A 15136-nucleotide genomic window follows, 5' to 3' on the forward strand; every position below is an offset into this window, starting at 1 on the left:
AAGTAATGTCTCGGCTTTTAAATATTCTATCTAGGTTGGTCATAACTTTCCTTCCAAGGAGTAAGCGCCTTTTAATTTCATGGCTGCAATCACCATCTGCAGTGATTTTGGAGCCCAAAAAAATAAAGTGTGACATTGTTTCCACTGTTTCCCCCATCTATTTCCCATGAAGTGATGGGACCAGATGCCATCATCTTCGTTTCTGAATGTTGAGCTTTAAGCCAACTTTTTCACTCTCCTCTTTCACATTCATCAAGAGGCTTTTTAGTTCCTCTTCACTTTCTGCTATAAGGGTGGTGTCATCTGCATATCTGAGGTTATTGATATTTCTCCCGCAATCTGATTCCAGCTTGTGTTTCTTCCAGTCCAGCGTTTCTCATGATGTACTCTGCATGTAGTTAAATACAGGTGACAATAACAGCCTTGATGTACTCCTTTTCCTATTTGAACCATCTGTGTTCCATGTCCAGTTCTAACTGTTGCTTCCTGACCTGCATACAGATTTCTCAAGAGGCAGGTCAGGTGGTCTGGTATTCCCATCTCTTGAAGAATTTTCCACAGTTTATTGTGATCCAAACAGTCAAAGGCTTTGACATAGTCAATAAAGCAGAAATAGATGTTTTTTTCTGGAACTCTCTTGCTTTTTCCATGATCCAGTGGATGTTGACAGTTTGATCTCTGGCTCTTCTGCCTTTTCTAAAACCAGCTTGAACATCAGGAAGTTCACGGTTCACATATTGCTTAACCCTGGCTTGGAGAATTCTGAGCATTACTCTGCCAGCGTGTGAGATGAGTGAAATTGTGCAGTAGTTTGAACATTCTTTGGCATTGCCTTTCTTTGGGATTGGAATGAAAATTGAGTGTTTACAGTCCTGTGGCCACTGCTGAGTTTTCCAAATTTGCTGGCATATTGAGTGCAGCATTTTCACAGCATCATCTTTCAGGATTTGAAAGAGCTCAACTGGAATTCCATCACCTCCACTAGCTTTGTTCATAGTGATGCTTTCTAAGGCCCACTTGACTTCACATTCCAGGATGTCTGGCTCTACCTCAGTGATTACACCATTGTGATTATCTGGGTCATGAAATTCTTTTTTGTACAATTCTTCTGTGTACTCTTGCCACCTCTTTTTCATACCTTCTGCTTCTGTTAGGTCCATACGATTTCTGTCCTTTATTGTGCCCATCTTTGCATGAAATGTTCCCTTGGTGTCTCTAATTTTCTTGAAGAGATCTCTAGTCTTTCCCATTCTGTTGTTTTCCTCTATTTCTTTGCATTGATCACTGAGGAAGGCTTTCTTATCTCTCCTTGCTTTCTTTGGAACTCAGCATTCAGATGCTTATATCTTTTCTTTTCTCCTTGCTCTTTGCTTCTCTTTTTTTCACAGCTATTTCTAAGGCCTACTCATACAGGCTCAGAACACTTACATTCACCTACAGTTGGGAAAAATCATCTAATACAAAGCCTGTTTTATAATTGTGTTGATATCTCAAGTAATTTATTGACTACTGTACTCAAAGTGAAAAGAGAATGATTGTAAGTGTACAGATTGTTTACTCCAGGGGTGGGGAGTAGGGCTGATTTGGTACTGCAGATCCTACTGTTCTGCATCATGAAAGAGTACTGCACCCCATATCACTAGCTTATGGGAGATCAAATTTCAAAATTTGAAGAACATTTCATTGACTGTACCATCATGAAGTTAAAAACTCATAAATGTAACCATTCTAAGTCTGGGACTGTCTGTAACAAAATAGGAATAAAAATTGATTGCTTTGAATGACACCCACCCTTATATCAGAGTTGCATAAGGTTTCAAGAATATATGCCTTAACTAAAAACTGCTGCTGCTAAGTCGCTTCAGTCGTGTCTGACTCTGTGCAACCCCATAGACGGCAGCCCACCAGGCTCCCCCGTCCCTGGGATTCTCCAAGCAAGAACACTGGAGTGGGTTGCCATTTCCTTCTCCAATGCATGAGGGTGAAAAGTGAAAGTGAAGTCGCTCAGTCATGTCTGATTCTAGCGACCCCATGGACTGCAACCTACCAGGCTCCTCCCTCCATGGGATTTTCCAGACAAAAGTACTGGAGTGGGGTGCCATTGCCTTCTCTGTAACTAAAAACTAGTGGCCAATTATTTGCACCCCAAATGGAAGTGGAGCTTGAGGAACAGAGATAAATGAAGAAATAGTATAACAGGAAAAAACTATTCTGGATAGATAATCCATATAAAGTGTTGAGTTCAATACCTGGTCAAACCTACTAGTTTAATTGCAAGAAACCAAGGAAAGAAACAGGAGGGAAATGTGGAGATGTTGTTCAAGGTGCATTTGATTACATACCTGAAATTCTGAAAAGCAATTATTTTTTGGAAATTAAGTAATTTGAAGTTCAAAAATATATCCACCTAGTGGACATGTTATGTTAAAGAAAAGAAGAGAGAAGACTGAGAAATATAAACACAGTAGAGACAATCAAGAAGACAAAGACCCAGAAAATAGAAACAAAAAGGTAGGAAGAAAACAATGTGTGTAATAATAAGATAAGTTAGGAGAAAATGTTATGAATAATGTGCAGTCAAAACTACACATTTAATAGAAGTCTGTTGCTATTTTATACCCCCCCCAAAGAAGAGTCTTTGATAGACTTTGTCAAAAACTGTTTCATTAGAATGATGAGGACAAAAGTGTGATTACCATATGGTGAGTGAACGGATGGTGAACAACAAAAGAAAAAAAGCAATGTGAACAAGGACACTGAAAAAGTGATAATATATTTATTAATGAGCTAGAAGTATTATTAGTTACTAGTTATTATGAGCTAGTAGTATTATGAGATACTAGTTATTATGAGCTAGTAGTTCTAAAACTTTCAAAAGTACACAAATTTAATTCTTAGCATATAAAGGATACTATTTGTATTTCCATGACAAACTGAATCATGGTGAAAGCAAACAGTGGTTGGGGAGTGTAACTAGTACTCCAAATCTGATATTCTTCTAACTAATGACATTTGCATCAAGACATTGGAATGTTTAAATCTTAATTTAATGGATTAGAAGTTAAAAAAAAATTGTGATAATGTCATAAAATCTTGTGAATGCCACATCTAAAGTATTTTAACAATTTTCTGACCAAAATATTGCCTATATTCTACAAGTATTAAACAAAAAGTCATGAGAGGGACAGCAGAAGAAGTGAATGAGGATAAAGTTATTTAGATAATAAAATACTAGTTTTTAAAAGTGGATTACTCCTAGAGGAGAACATAGGCAAAACACTCTCTGACATACATCACAGCAGGATCCTCTATGACCCACCTCCCAGAATATTGGAAATAAAAGCAAAAATAAACAAATGGGACCTAATTAACCTTAAAAGCTTCTGCACATCAAAGGAAACTATTAGCAAGGTGAAAAGACAGCCTTCAGAATGGGAGAAGACAATAGCAAATGAAGCAACTGACAAACAACTAATCTCAAGAATATACAAGCAACTCCTACAGCTCAACTCCAGAAAAATAAATGACCCAATCAAAAAATGGGCCAAAGAACTAAATAAACATTTCTCCAAAAAAGACATACAGATGGCTAACAAACACATGAAAAGATGCTCAACATCACTCATTATCAGAGAAATGCAAATCAAAACCACTATGAGGTACCATTTCACACCAGTCAGAATGGCTGCAATCCAAAAGTCTACAAGTAATAAATGCTGGAGAGGGTGTGGAGAAAAGGGAACCCTCTTACACTGTTGGTGGGAATGCAAACTAGTACAGCCACTATGGAGAACATTGTGGAGATTCCTTAAAAAACTGGAAATAAAACTGCCTTATGATCCAGCAATCCCACTGCTGGGCATACACACTGAGGAAACCAGGAGGGAAAGAGACATGTGTACCCCAATGTTCATCGCAGCACTGTTTATAATAGCCAGGACATGGAAGCAACCTAGATGTCCATCAGCAGATGAATGGATAAGAAAGCTGTGGTACATATACACAATGGAGTATTACTCAGCCATGAAAAAGAATACATTTGAATCAGTTCTAATGAGGTGGATGAAACTGGAGCCTATTATACAGAGTGAAGTAAGCCAGAAAGAAAAACACCAATACAGTATACTAACGCATATATATGGAATTTAGAAAGATGGTAACAATAACCCTGTGTACGAGACAGCAAAAGAGACACTGATGTATAGAACAGTCTTATGGACTCTGTGGGAGAGGGAGAGGGTGGGAAGATTTGGGAGAATGGCATTGAAACATGTAAAATATCATGTATGAAACGAGTTGCCAGTCCAGGTTCGATGCACGATACTGGATGCTTGGGGCTGGTGCACTGGGACGACCCAGAGGGAGGGAATGGCGAGGGAGGAGGGAGGAGGGTTCAGGATGGGGAACACATGTATACCTGTGGCGGATTCATTTTGATATTTGGCAAAACTAATACAATTATGTAAAGTTTAAAAATAAAATAAAATTTTTTTAAAAAAAGTGGATTAATGCTAGTACTCAAATCTCAAGCAGTGGATAAGGAAAGCCTGTATAATAAGCTTTAAACTATTTTGGGTCTTACTTTCACTTTATCAATAACCAAGCTACAAAAAGAAATAGTAAAGCATTGAAAAGCTTAAGATTCGGTTTTGGTATTTGGCTTCAGTTAGTAGTAAAATATAACTATATAAGCAATCCCAATCCCAGATGAAGATAAAAGTAAAACATAATGCATGGAAAAGAAGACCCATAATATGTTGAAGTGTGATATGGATAAAGCCATCTAATATTTTTCAAAATATGCCTTAAAATTATCAAGCATACTGCTTCAGATGACCTATTAATAATAATACTTATAACCATGCCTTTGTAAATTGCATGTTAGATGGTTTTGTATAGTTTGCTGAGTGATTATTGATATTTGATATTAACATCACTCTCCATATCAAATATCTCTGAATCATAAATGGAGATTGAGTAGAAGTCAAGATTCAGTGATGAGAAACCACACAGTAACAACTTTTATCTTGCTGGTATTGACTGATGATCCACAACTGAAGATTGTGATTTTCATCTTTTTACATCTCACCTACATGTTGAGTGTAACTGGGAACCTGACAATCATCTCCCTCACGTTCATAGACTCTCACTTGAAAACTGCCATGTACTTTTTCCTGCAAAATTTCTCCTTAGAAATCTCATTTCCATCTTCTTGTATTCCCAAATATTTGTATAATATATCAACAGGTGACAAGACAATCACATATGACAATTTTTTCAGTCAAATATTTTTTACTGACTTCTTAGCTCCTACAGAATTTTTTCTCCTGGCTATCATGTCCTATGATAAATATATGGCCATCTGCAAGCCCTTGCATTATGTGACCATTGTGAACAACATGGTCTGTAGAAGACTCATCCTTTGTTGCTAGATGGCTGGCATTGATCATAATCCCTCCACTTAGCCTGGGCCCTGCATCTGGAATTTTGTGACTTCAATGTTATTGATCATTTTGTCAGTGATGCAGCACCCCTCTTAAAGATCTCATGCTCAGAAACAGGGCTCATAGAGCAAATGATCATAGTCTCTGCTGTTTTGACCTTAATCATGACCCTTGTGTGTGTCATTCTATCCTATATATACATCATCAAGACCATTTTACAATTCCTTTGTCTTCAACAAAGGAAAAAGGCATTTTCTACATGTTCTTCCCACTTAATTGTGACTTCCATCACCTATGGAAGCTGCATTTTCATCTATATTAAACCTTCAGCAAAGGAATCATTAGCTATTAATAAGAGTGTGGCAGTACTTACTGCTTCCATCGCTCCTATGTTGAATCCCTTCATTTACAGCTTGAGAAACAAGCAAGTTAAACAAGCCTTTGATAAAGCTATCAGAAGATTCACATTGTTCTTAATAAAGTAAGGGAATTTGCTAAAGTGGAAAAATCAAGTTTTTCTGAATAGATTAGACATCCTCAACCTATATCTTTAAACTTAAAGGCTTTCCTACATACTGAGGAAGCTTTATTGGGATTACATGTGTCAGTAAGAATCATTTTACAATTTACGAAGTCTTAATAAAACCACAAACAGAAACAATAACTTCATCTTAATATTATAGATTTACTAATTGTGCTTATTGCCTATTCCCACCTCAGCACTTGAGGCCTTCTTGATTTCAAGCCCCATTCTGTTGTTGTTACTCAGTCATGTCAGATTCTTTGCAACCCATAGACTGCAGCACGTCAGGCTTCCCTTGGTCTTCACTATCTCCTGGAGTTTGCTCAAATTCATTACAATTGAGCTGGTGATGTTATCTAACCATCTCAATCTCTGCCACCCTCTTCTTTTGCCTTCAATCTTTCCCATCATCAGGGTCTTTTCCAATGAGTTGGCTTTTCACATGGGGTGGCCAAAGTATTGGAGCTTCAGTTATAGCATCAGTCCTTCCAAAGAAGCACTGTTCCAGATTATTCTATTCTTGACTTTAAACAATAAACCCAAGAGAAGGCTGGTTTAGGGGAAATGAGCTTAATATTAAAATTAAATTTAAAATTTGAAGTAATAATACTGTTTCTTTATATGTTCATCTTCATATCATGATGACAATGATTATAGCAGCTAACAATTAGAAAATCACTAGAGAACTACTACTTTTTAATATACGGAAAACAAATTTAAAAGGTGTTTTGTCTTCCCACTTAAGAAAATTAAAGCACAGCAGAGGTACACTGCTAGTAAGAAGTAATTTCCTGATACAAATCCATTTATATCTGACTCCAACACTAGTATTTGCTACATGTGTGATGCCCCATGATGTCCATTTTAATGGTAAAATGTCCTCAATGGACACTTTAGGAAAATTACATATGCCAAATGAAGGTATTAATTTATGAAAACTGAACATTATTACATGATTTGGTTTTTCCAGTGGTCATGTATGGATGTGAGAGTTGGACTATAAAGAAAGCTGAGCACCAAAGAATTGATGCTTTTGAACTGTGGTGTTGGAGAAGACTCTTGAGAGTCCCTTGGAATGCAAGGAAATCCAACCAGTCCATTATAAAGGAGATCATCCCTGGGCATTCATTGGAAGGACTGACGTTGAAGTTTGAAACCCCAAAGCTTTGGCCACCTGATGTGAAGAGCTGACTCATTTGAAAAGACCCGATGCTGGGAAAGATTGAGAGCAGGAGGAGAAGGGGATAACAGAGGATTGAGATGGTTGGATGGCATCACCAACTCAATGGACATGAGTTTGGGTAAACTCCGGGAGTTGGTGATGGACAGGGAGGCCTGGGGTGCTGCGGTTCATGGGGTCACAAAGAGTCAGACACAACTGAGCGACTGAACTGAACTGAACTGAAGAGAAAATTATTTAAATACAGCATTCCATCCTAATATAAGCATTCATAATTTATAAAGAATTCAAAACATTCATTATATTAGAAAATAGTTTATATAACATTTACAAAAAGAAGACATACTTTAACATAAAACAAAGAAAAGCAGGAAGTTCTGGACAAAAAGTAAGGTCAATAGCATATGAACACTCTCCCTAAGAAGACAGATAAAAATGGAACTATCTATGAACTGGTATATAGAACTGAATTTATGAGCATAATAACTGTGAATGTTTCCAGGAAAGGTCCAATGAAACCAGGGAGTGGGCTCAAAAATGCCACTAATACATGACCAATGACTGTAAACAAATGCAGGAATCCATATTAAAATTTGAGCCACCTTGAGCCACAGATGTCCCTTCAATCAGGTCTTACTTATATACTCTGTCTTAATTAGGTTCTTTTGAACAATATATAGGAGATCAGTTATGAGGGCACAGGCTCATTCTAACCTTTTTGCTCTCACCAAATTATATGAGCTTGAATTTATTCAAGACCATTTACTTTGTCTTTCACACAGCAAGGGTTTTATTCTAAGTGAATTTTTCAGCTTCTCACATAGCTCTTTGCAGAAGGTCCTGCATTATAACCTTTGTAATTATTATCCATCCCATGACTGTGGCACCTGTTCTATTTTAGAGAAGTTAATTATTTAGAAATTAAATTATCAAGTAACAGAATTTACATTGATCACTCTGGTTTGAGTTGGAAATGAAATAGCCTAAAGCTTCCTGAACGTAGAGTGAATAGAGAAGCAGTAACACCAAAACACCACAAGCAAAGAAAAAAGTTAACACCATATAATAGAAACCTCAGCCACCTTAAGTGGAAAAAAATAAGGGAGTCTTTCTAAGGCTACTTTTGGTATTTGGTTTCTGACAACTCCTATTCTCCCTCTACTAAGTAGTCCATTAAACTGACCTGATGGATACAAACTACTACATATGAAATAGATTAGCTATGATGATTTACTGTAGAGTACAGGGAATCATATGTAATATACTGTAATAACCTATAATGGAAAATAATCTGAATACATATATATATATATATATATATATATATATATATATATAAAATCACTGAATCATTTTCTATATACCTGAAACTAAAACAATATTGTAAATCAACTGTACTTCAATATGAAAAATCACCCTAAAGTAACCTGATGAATAAATCTCTACTTGATTTCACAAAATTCTTCCTTGTTTGAAACTACTACTGTAATAATTATATGTAATAAATTAGCTTCATTTAGTAACTCTAAAAAAATACACTGCCTAATTAAGAAGTTCCATTGAGTCTTTCTTTTGAAAAATGAAAATTCCACCGGAAAAAAATATTTAAAGACAGAATATTAACATTTCCAGACTCTGTAAATTTTTCTTACCTGCTCAACCAGGACCTGGGCTAGAATAAACTCACTAATAACTGTAGATTTTGATCATGTTTTTCTTGGACAATTGTGTTCATGCACAATACACTGAATAATGATCCATCTAAAGATATTCTAACCCCTGAAACCTGTGACGGTTACCTTACATAGCAAAAGGAACTTGATAAATGTGATAAAGTTATGGATCTTAAGATAAGTTTATCTTGGATTATGTGAATGGGCACCATTTAATCATAAGGAAAAAGAATCAAGTTAGTGGATGGAGATGTGACAATGGAAACAAGAGGATCAAATGGTACAAGGAAAAGACCAGGAATCAAAGAATGCATGCAGCCTCTAGAAGCTGAAAGAAAGTAGTTTTCCTCCTAAAGGCTACAGAAAAAAATGCACATGGATATGTACAGTGCATATTCAGCCACTGAAAAGAAAGAAATCTTGTCTTTTTAAGACAACGTAGATTGAACTTGGGGGCGTTATGCTAAGTGAGAAAAGTCAGACATAGTCAGACAATACTGCATGGTATCACTTTTACATGGAATCTAAAAAATAAAATAAAACTCAGAGAGTAGAAAAGTGATAACCAAAAATTAGGTGATGGGGGAAATAAGGAGAGTTTGGTTATTAAGAAAAATACAAACTTTTAGGTATGAAGATGTCTGAGGATCTAATGTATAACATAATGACTATGTGCCCAAGAACTGATAATTTTGAACTGTAGTGTTGGAGAAGACTCCTGAGAGTCCCTTGGGCAGCAAGGAGATTAAACCAGTCAGTCCTAAAGGAAATCAGTCCTGAATATTCATTGAAAGAACTGATGATGAAGGTGAAGCTACAATACTTTGGCCACCTGATGCAAAGAACTGACTCATTGGAAAAGACCCGATGCTGGGAAAGATTGAAGGCAGGAGGAGAAGGGGACTACACGATGAGATGGTTGGATGGCATGACCGACTTGATGGATATGAATCTGAGTAAGCCCCAGCAATTGGTGATGGACAGGGAGGCCTGCTGTGCTTCATTCCTTGGGGTCACAAAGAGTCGGACACAACTGAGCCACTGAACTAAACTGAACCAATGTGCGGATGCTTTTTAGTTTGATGAGGCCCCACTTGTCTATTTTTGCTTTTTTTGCCTTAGGTTTTGGTGTCAAATCCAAAAAAATCATCACCAAGACTGAAGTCAAGGCACGTACTGCCAGGGTTTTCTTCTGAGAACTTTATAGTTTCAGGTTTTACATTCAAGTCTTTTATCCATTTGAGTTAATTTTCATGCAGTGTGTAATGTAGTACTAACCCAGTTTTATGCTATTTTATTTACTTATTGCATTTGGCTGTCCAGTTTTCCCAGGCTTCACAGATGGCTCAGTGCTAAAGAATCCACCTGCCAATACAGGAGACGTGGGTTCAATCCCTGGGTGGGCAAGATCCCTTGAGAAGGAAATGGCAACCTACTCCAGTAATCTTGCATGGAAACCCCATGAACAGAGGAACCTGGCAGGCTAGAGTTCATTAGGTCACAAAGACTTGGCCACAACTAAGCACGCATGCACAATGTCCAGTTTTCCCAGCTCCATTTATCAGACACTGTCCTGTCACATTGCATATTTTTGTCCCCTTTGTCATAAATTAGTTGACCATAGGAGCACGGAAAACTTTAAAGGACATGAATTTATAGTACTTTGATTTTAATATCTGAAGGAACATTAAGATACTAAGATGTTGAACATGAATTAATAAGAATAAATAACTAATATATAATTATATGTATATTAATTTAGACTATGTTTAGAAGGTTAAGAACATTGACTTATGTATCCAATTATTCTTAATCTGTTGTTAATGCTTATTTTTAGCCTTATAAATATGTTGATACATTTGAAGAAAAATGTCTATATGGGTTATATGATTTTACATATTTTTAAATTTCTTATCTAATTAAAAGTTCCTAAATATAGTTAATAATTTATGGTATAGACTAATAAATAAGAAATGTAGTTTTTTAATGGTCTTCCCATAACATGTGTATGGATAATCACAATGGTGTGATCACTCACCTAGAGCCAGACATCCTAGAATGCGAAGTCAAATGGGCCTTAAGAAGCATCACTACAAACAAAGCTAGTGAAGGTGATGGAATTCACATTGAGCTCTTTCAAATCCTAAAAGATGATGCTGAAAGTGCTACACTCAAAATGCCAGCAAATTTGTAAAACTTGGCAGTGGCCACAGGACTGAAAAAGGTCAGTTTTCATTCCAATCCCAAAGAAAGGCAATGACAAAGAATGCTCAAACTACTGCACAATTGCACTCATCTCACATGCTAGGAAAGTAGTGCTCAAAATTCTCCAAGCCAGGCTTCAATGTATGTGAACCATGAACTTCCAGATGTTCAAGCTGGTTTTATAAAAGGCAGAGGAACCAGAGATCAAATTGCCAACATCTGTGGGATCATCAAAAAAGCAAGAGAGTTCCAGAAAAACATCTATTTCTATTTCTGCTTTATTGACTATGCCAAAGCCTTTGACTGTGTGGATCGCAACAAACTCTGGAAAATTCTGAAAGAGATGAGAATACCAGACCACCTGACCTGCCTCTTGAGAAATCTGTATGCAGGTCAGGAAGCAACAGTTAGAACTGGACATGGAACAACAGACTGTTTTCAAATAGGGAAAGAAGTACGTCAAGGGTGTATATTGTCACCCTGCTTATTTAACTTATATGCAGAGTACACCATGAGAAACGTTGGGCTAGATGAAGCATAAGCTGGATCAAGATTGCCAAGAGAAATACAAATAACCTCAGATATGCAGATGACACCACCCTTATGGCAGAAAGTGAAGAGGATCTAAAAAGCCTCTTGATGAAAGTGAAAGAGGAGAGTGGAAAAGCTGGCTTAAAACTCAACATTCAGAAAACGAAGATCATGGCATCTGGTCCCATCACTTCATGGCAAATAGATGGGGAAACAGTAGAAACAGTGACAGACTTTATTTGGGGGGGGGGGGGGGCTCAAAAATCACTGCAGATGGTGATTGCAGCCATGAAATCAAAAGATGCTTACTCCTTGGAAGAAAAGTTATGACCAACCCACACAGCATATTAAAAATCAGAAAGATTACTTTGTCAACAAAGGTCCATCTATTCAAAGCTATGGTTTTTCCAGTAGTCATGTATGGATGTGAGAGTTGAACTATAAAGAAAGCTTAATGGTGAAGAATTGATGTTTTTGAACTTTGGTATTGGAGAAGACTCTTGAGAGTCCCTTGGATTGCAAGGAGATCCAACCAGCCCATCCTAAAGGAAATAAGTCCTGAATACTCATTGGAAGGACTGATGCTGAAGCTGAAGCTCCAATACTTTGGCCACCTGATGCGAAGAGCTGACTCATTTGAAAAGACCCTGATGTATGGCAAAACCAATACAATATTGTAAGGTAAAAAAAAAAAAAAAAAAAAAGAATCAACTCACAAAAAAAGAAAAGAAAAGACCCTGATCCTGGGAAAGATTGCAGGCAGGAGGATACGGGGACAAGAGAGGTTAACATGGTTGTATGGCATCACCAACTCAATGGACATGACTTTGAGTAAACTCCAGCAGTTGGTGATGGACAAGGAGGCCTGGCATACTGCAGTCCATAGGGTCGCAAAGAGTCGGACACGACTGAGCAACCGAACTGAACTGAACTGATATCATGTGTATCAGTTTATTCCATGTGACAGTAAGAAGAAGTTAAAATTTCATTTTACAACCAGACTCTTCTGTTGTCCTGCATGCATGCATGCTAAGTCACTTCAGTCGTGTTCAACTCTGCGACCTATGGACTGTAGCCTGCCAGGCTCCTCTGTCCTTGGCATTCTCCAGGCAAGAATGCTGGAGTGAGTTGCCATGCCCTTCTCCAGGGGATCTTCCTGACCCAGGGATCAAACTGGTGTCTCCTGTGGCTCCTGCATTGCAGGCAGATTCTTTGCCACTTAGCCACTGGGGAAGCCCCTTCTGTTTTCCTACTGGCTTTTATCTGCAGCATCCTCCTGTCTCCAAGGAAACTATATCCAAAGAAGATATAGTTACCACATTTTTTGCCACAAATTTTATTACTCAAAAGATTCATTAGTGACTTTGTTCTTGGGTCACCAGGGACTCTGTTTATTCACTTGGTTGTATTTTTAACCAATAAAGCAAATGTCAAGCTAGGTATAGTTAATGTGTTCATAGCCCTGAGAGGTCAGCATAGCAACTTTCCTCAAACTGGAGAAGATTTCTGACATTCCATCATCCTCATATAATATTATATTTCTTTCTTTCTTGAGAGAGGTTATAAGAATACAACAAGGAAATCCATGTAATTGTTTGAAGATGGATGCTTCAGAAAGATACCTCTAAGAGGCATCTTAGATTTGTTGTGAACATGATAGTGGATTCATAAGCAAAAGTAACCAAAAGCTCATATAAAAATCTTCATCCTAACTGTCATGTTCAATTTAGGAGTTTTAAGACTGCATATGTTTCAACAAACAACAGAGACTATGATTGACAGTCATAATAGTAAGTGAGGTTTGTCATTTCAACTTTATTCAGTTTTGTGTGATTTAAGTCTTGCTATGCTTTGGAAAATATATTTTACCTGTCTTTTAAAAATTGAAAATGTGAGCAATAAATTTCTATATTCAGTAAAATATACTTTTTTCATGTTTTTAGAACACAGTTCCTTTGGATATAAAAATATCATTTTACTGGAGTTTTATGCACAAAAATATACTGGCATCTAATGGGATTAAAATTTGATGACCATCCAGAAATATATTAAATTCACAGCAAAAAATAAGGGCTATATTCATTTAATTGGGTAAGTATACTCCTCAGTTTACCCAAAGAATGATGTGGCTGAAATTGCATCCTCATCAGAGATTCTTGTCCTCATTTCAAACATGTCTTTTGAAAAAGTAGGATAAACAAAAACCAGTTAGCCACATATCAGTGAGTCTTCTTTTAAATCTTGTTTTACTATACTTTGTGTAACTTTAGAAGGAAAAAACAGACTTTTTAGAACATTGAATGATATCCAATGGTAGTGATAGGGCTAAGTTCATTCAGTGACATGATGGATATGTTGCCTGAGATTTAGGGAAAGAGTTGGAGGAAGATACGAGATGAGCAGCAGAAATATTTCTCCTACATATCAACTTAATCTAATTTATTTGCTGATATATTTCCAATCCTCTTAGGCTGCTCAGACAAACCATGAGCCTCATTCAATTCTTCTTCATGTCAGGTACTGTAACCCTGAGGCCTTAGCTGCATCTTCTACTGAGACAGTCAGAGCTGACCCTGTCCCATATCAGTAAAATAATACACTAGTTCACACAGTAAAGTGAGTCCACATACACATGAATTGAGGGGTACGGAGGAAACATAATACACAAATAAGTGTTCTTTCTTAAGTGTTAAAATGGTAGCAAGCATTGATTTCTATGGGAACACAGAGGCTGGGATAAGAGATAGCATAGTGATTGGACTTTCGGGAAACTTTCCAGAGGGCTTCAAGGTGAAACTAAAAATCAATAGTAGTTATTCAAGTTAGCTGAAGACAGAAAACATATGATGTGTGAGAAGTATTTACCAAAAAATCTGTCACATGGAATATGCTCAATAAATGTAATCTATTATCTTTGTTGAAAGGGACATATTAAGAAGAGAAGGGGGAGAGATAAAGACATGAGTTTTATTTGCAACATAGTCCATGTGAATGTTCAAATAGATATGTCAAATTTCATCTGAGAATCAAGTATTACAAGACAAAGATATCGATTTAGAAATGACCATCTGAAAGACATAGCAAAACATAAGAATTAATGAAAATTAAAAGGGGACATTAGTATGGTGAGACGTGAAAGAAGTGAAGAGAATACTAACAGACAGATAAAAGCCAGAGAAATACATCATCTGTACTATCTTTGAAGTTTATTTACCAGGGCATTTCATGAAAATATAAATGTATATTGTGCATAAGTACAACTATATTGCACATTAAGACATTCTATATTTTGCATCACTGTGGGTTATAAGTGATTATTTAGGGACAGAGAAACCTTGACAGAAGCAGTGTCAGGTGGGGAGCTGAATAAGTTTTGTGTGTGTGTGTGTGAGTGAGTGTGTGTGTGTGCACACATGATAGAGTTTAGAGGTGTTGAGGGGACTTGTATGCAATGAACAAAAACAGAAAACAAAATTCTTTAATCATAGAGCTCAGAGATTTCAAGTGACTACAGAGTATGTGCACAGTGAACCCAAATGATCTTACCTATCTTAATACTTTAATAAAGAACAATATATCA

The 15136-nt window shown here is 36.8% G+C and overlaps 1 pseudogene; it reads left to right on the forward strand.

The window, feature by feature from the left end:
* The first annotated feature begins 4997 nt into the window (after nucleotides 1-4997).
* Nucleotides 4998-5929, forward strand: LOC102409941 (annotated as a pseudogene).
* The last annotated feature ends 9207 nt before the right edge of the window (nucleotides 5930-15136 follow it).

This window comes from Bubalus bubalis, chromosome 4 (genome assembly GCF_019923935.1).
Source record: "Bubalus bubalis isolate 160015118507 breed Murrah chromosome 4, NDDB_SH_1, whole genome shotgun sequence".
Lineage (NCBI taxonomy): Eukaryota > Metazoa > Chordata > Mammalia > Artiodactyla > Bovidae > Bubalus > Bubalus bubalis.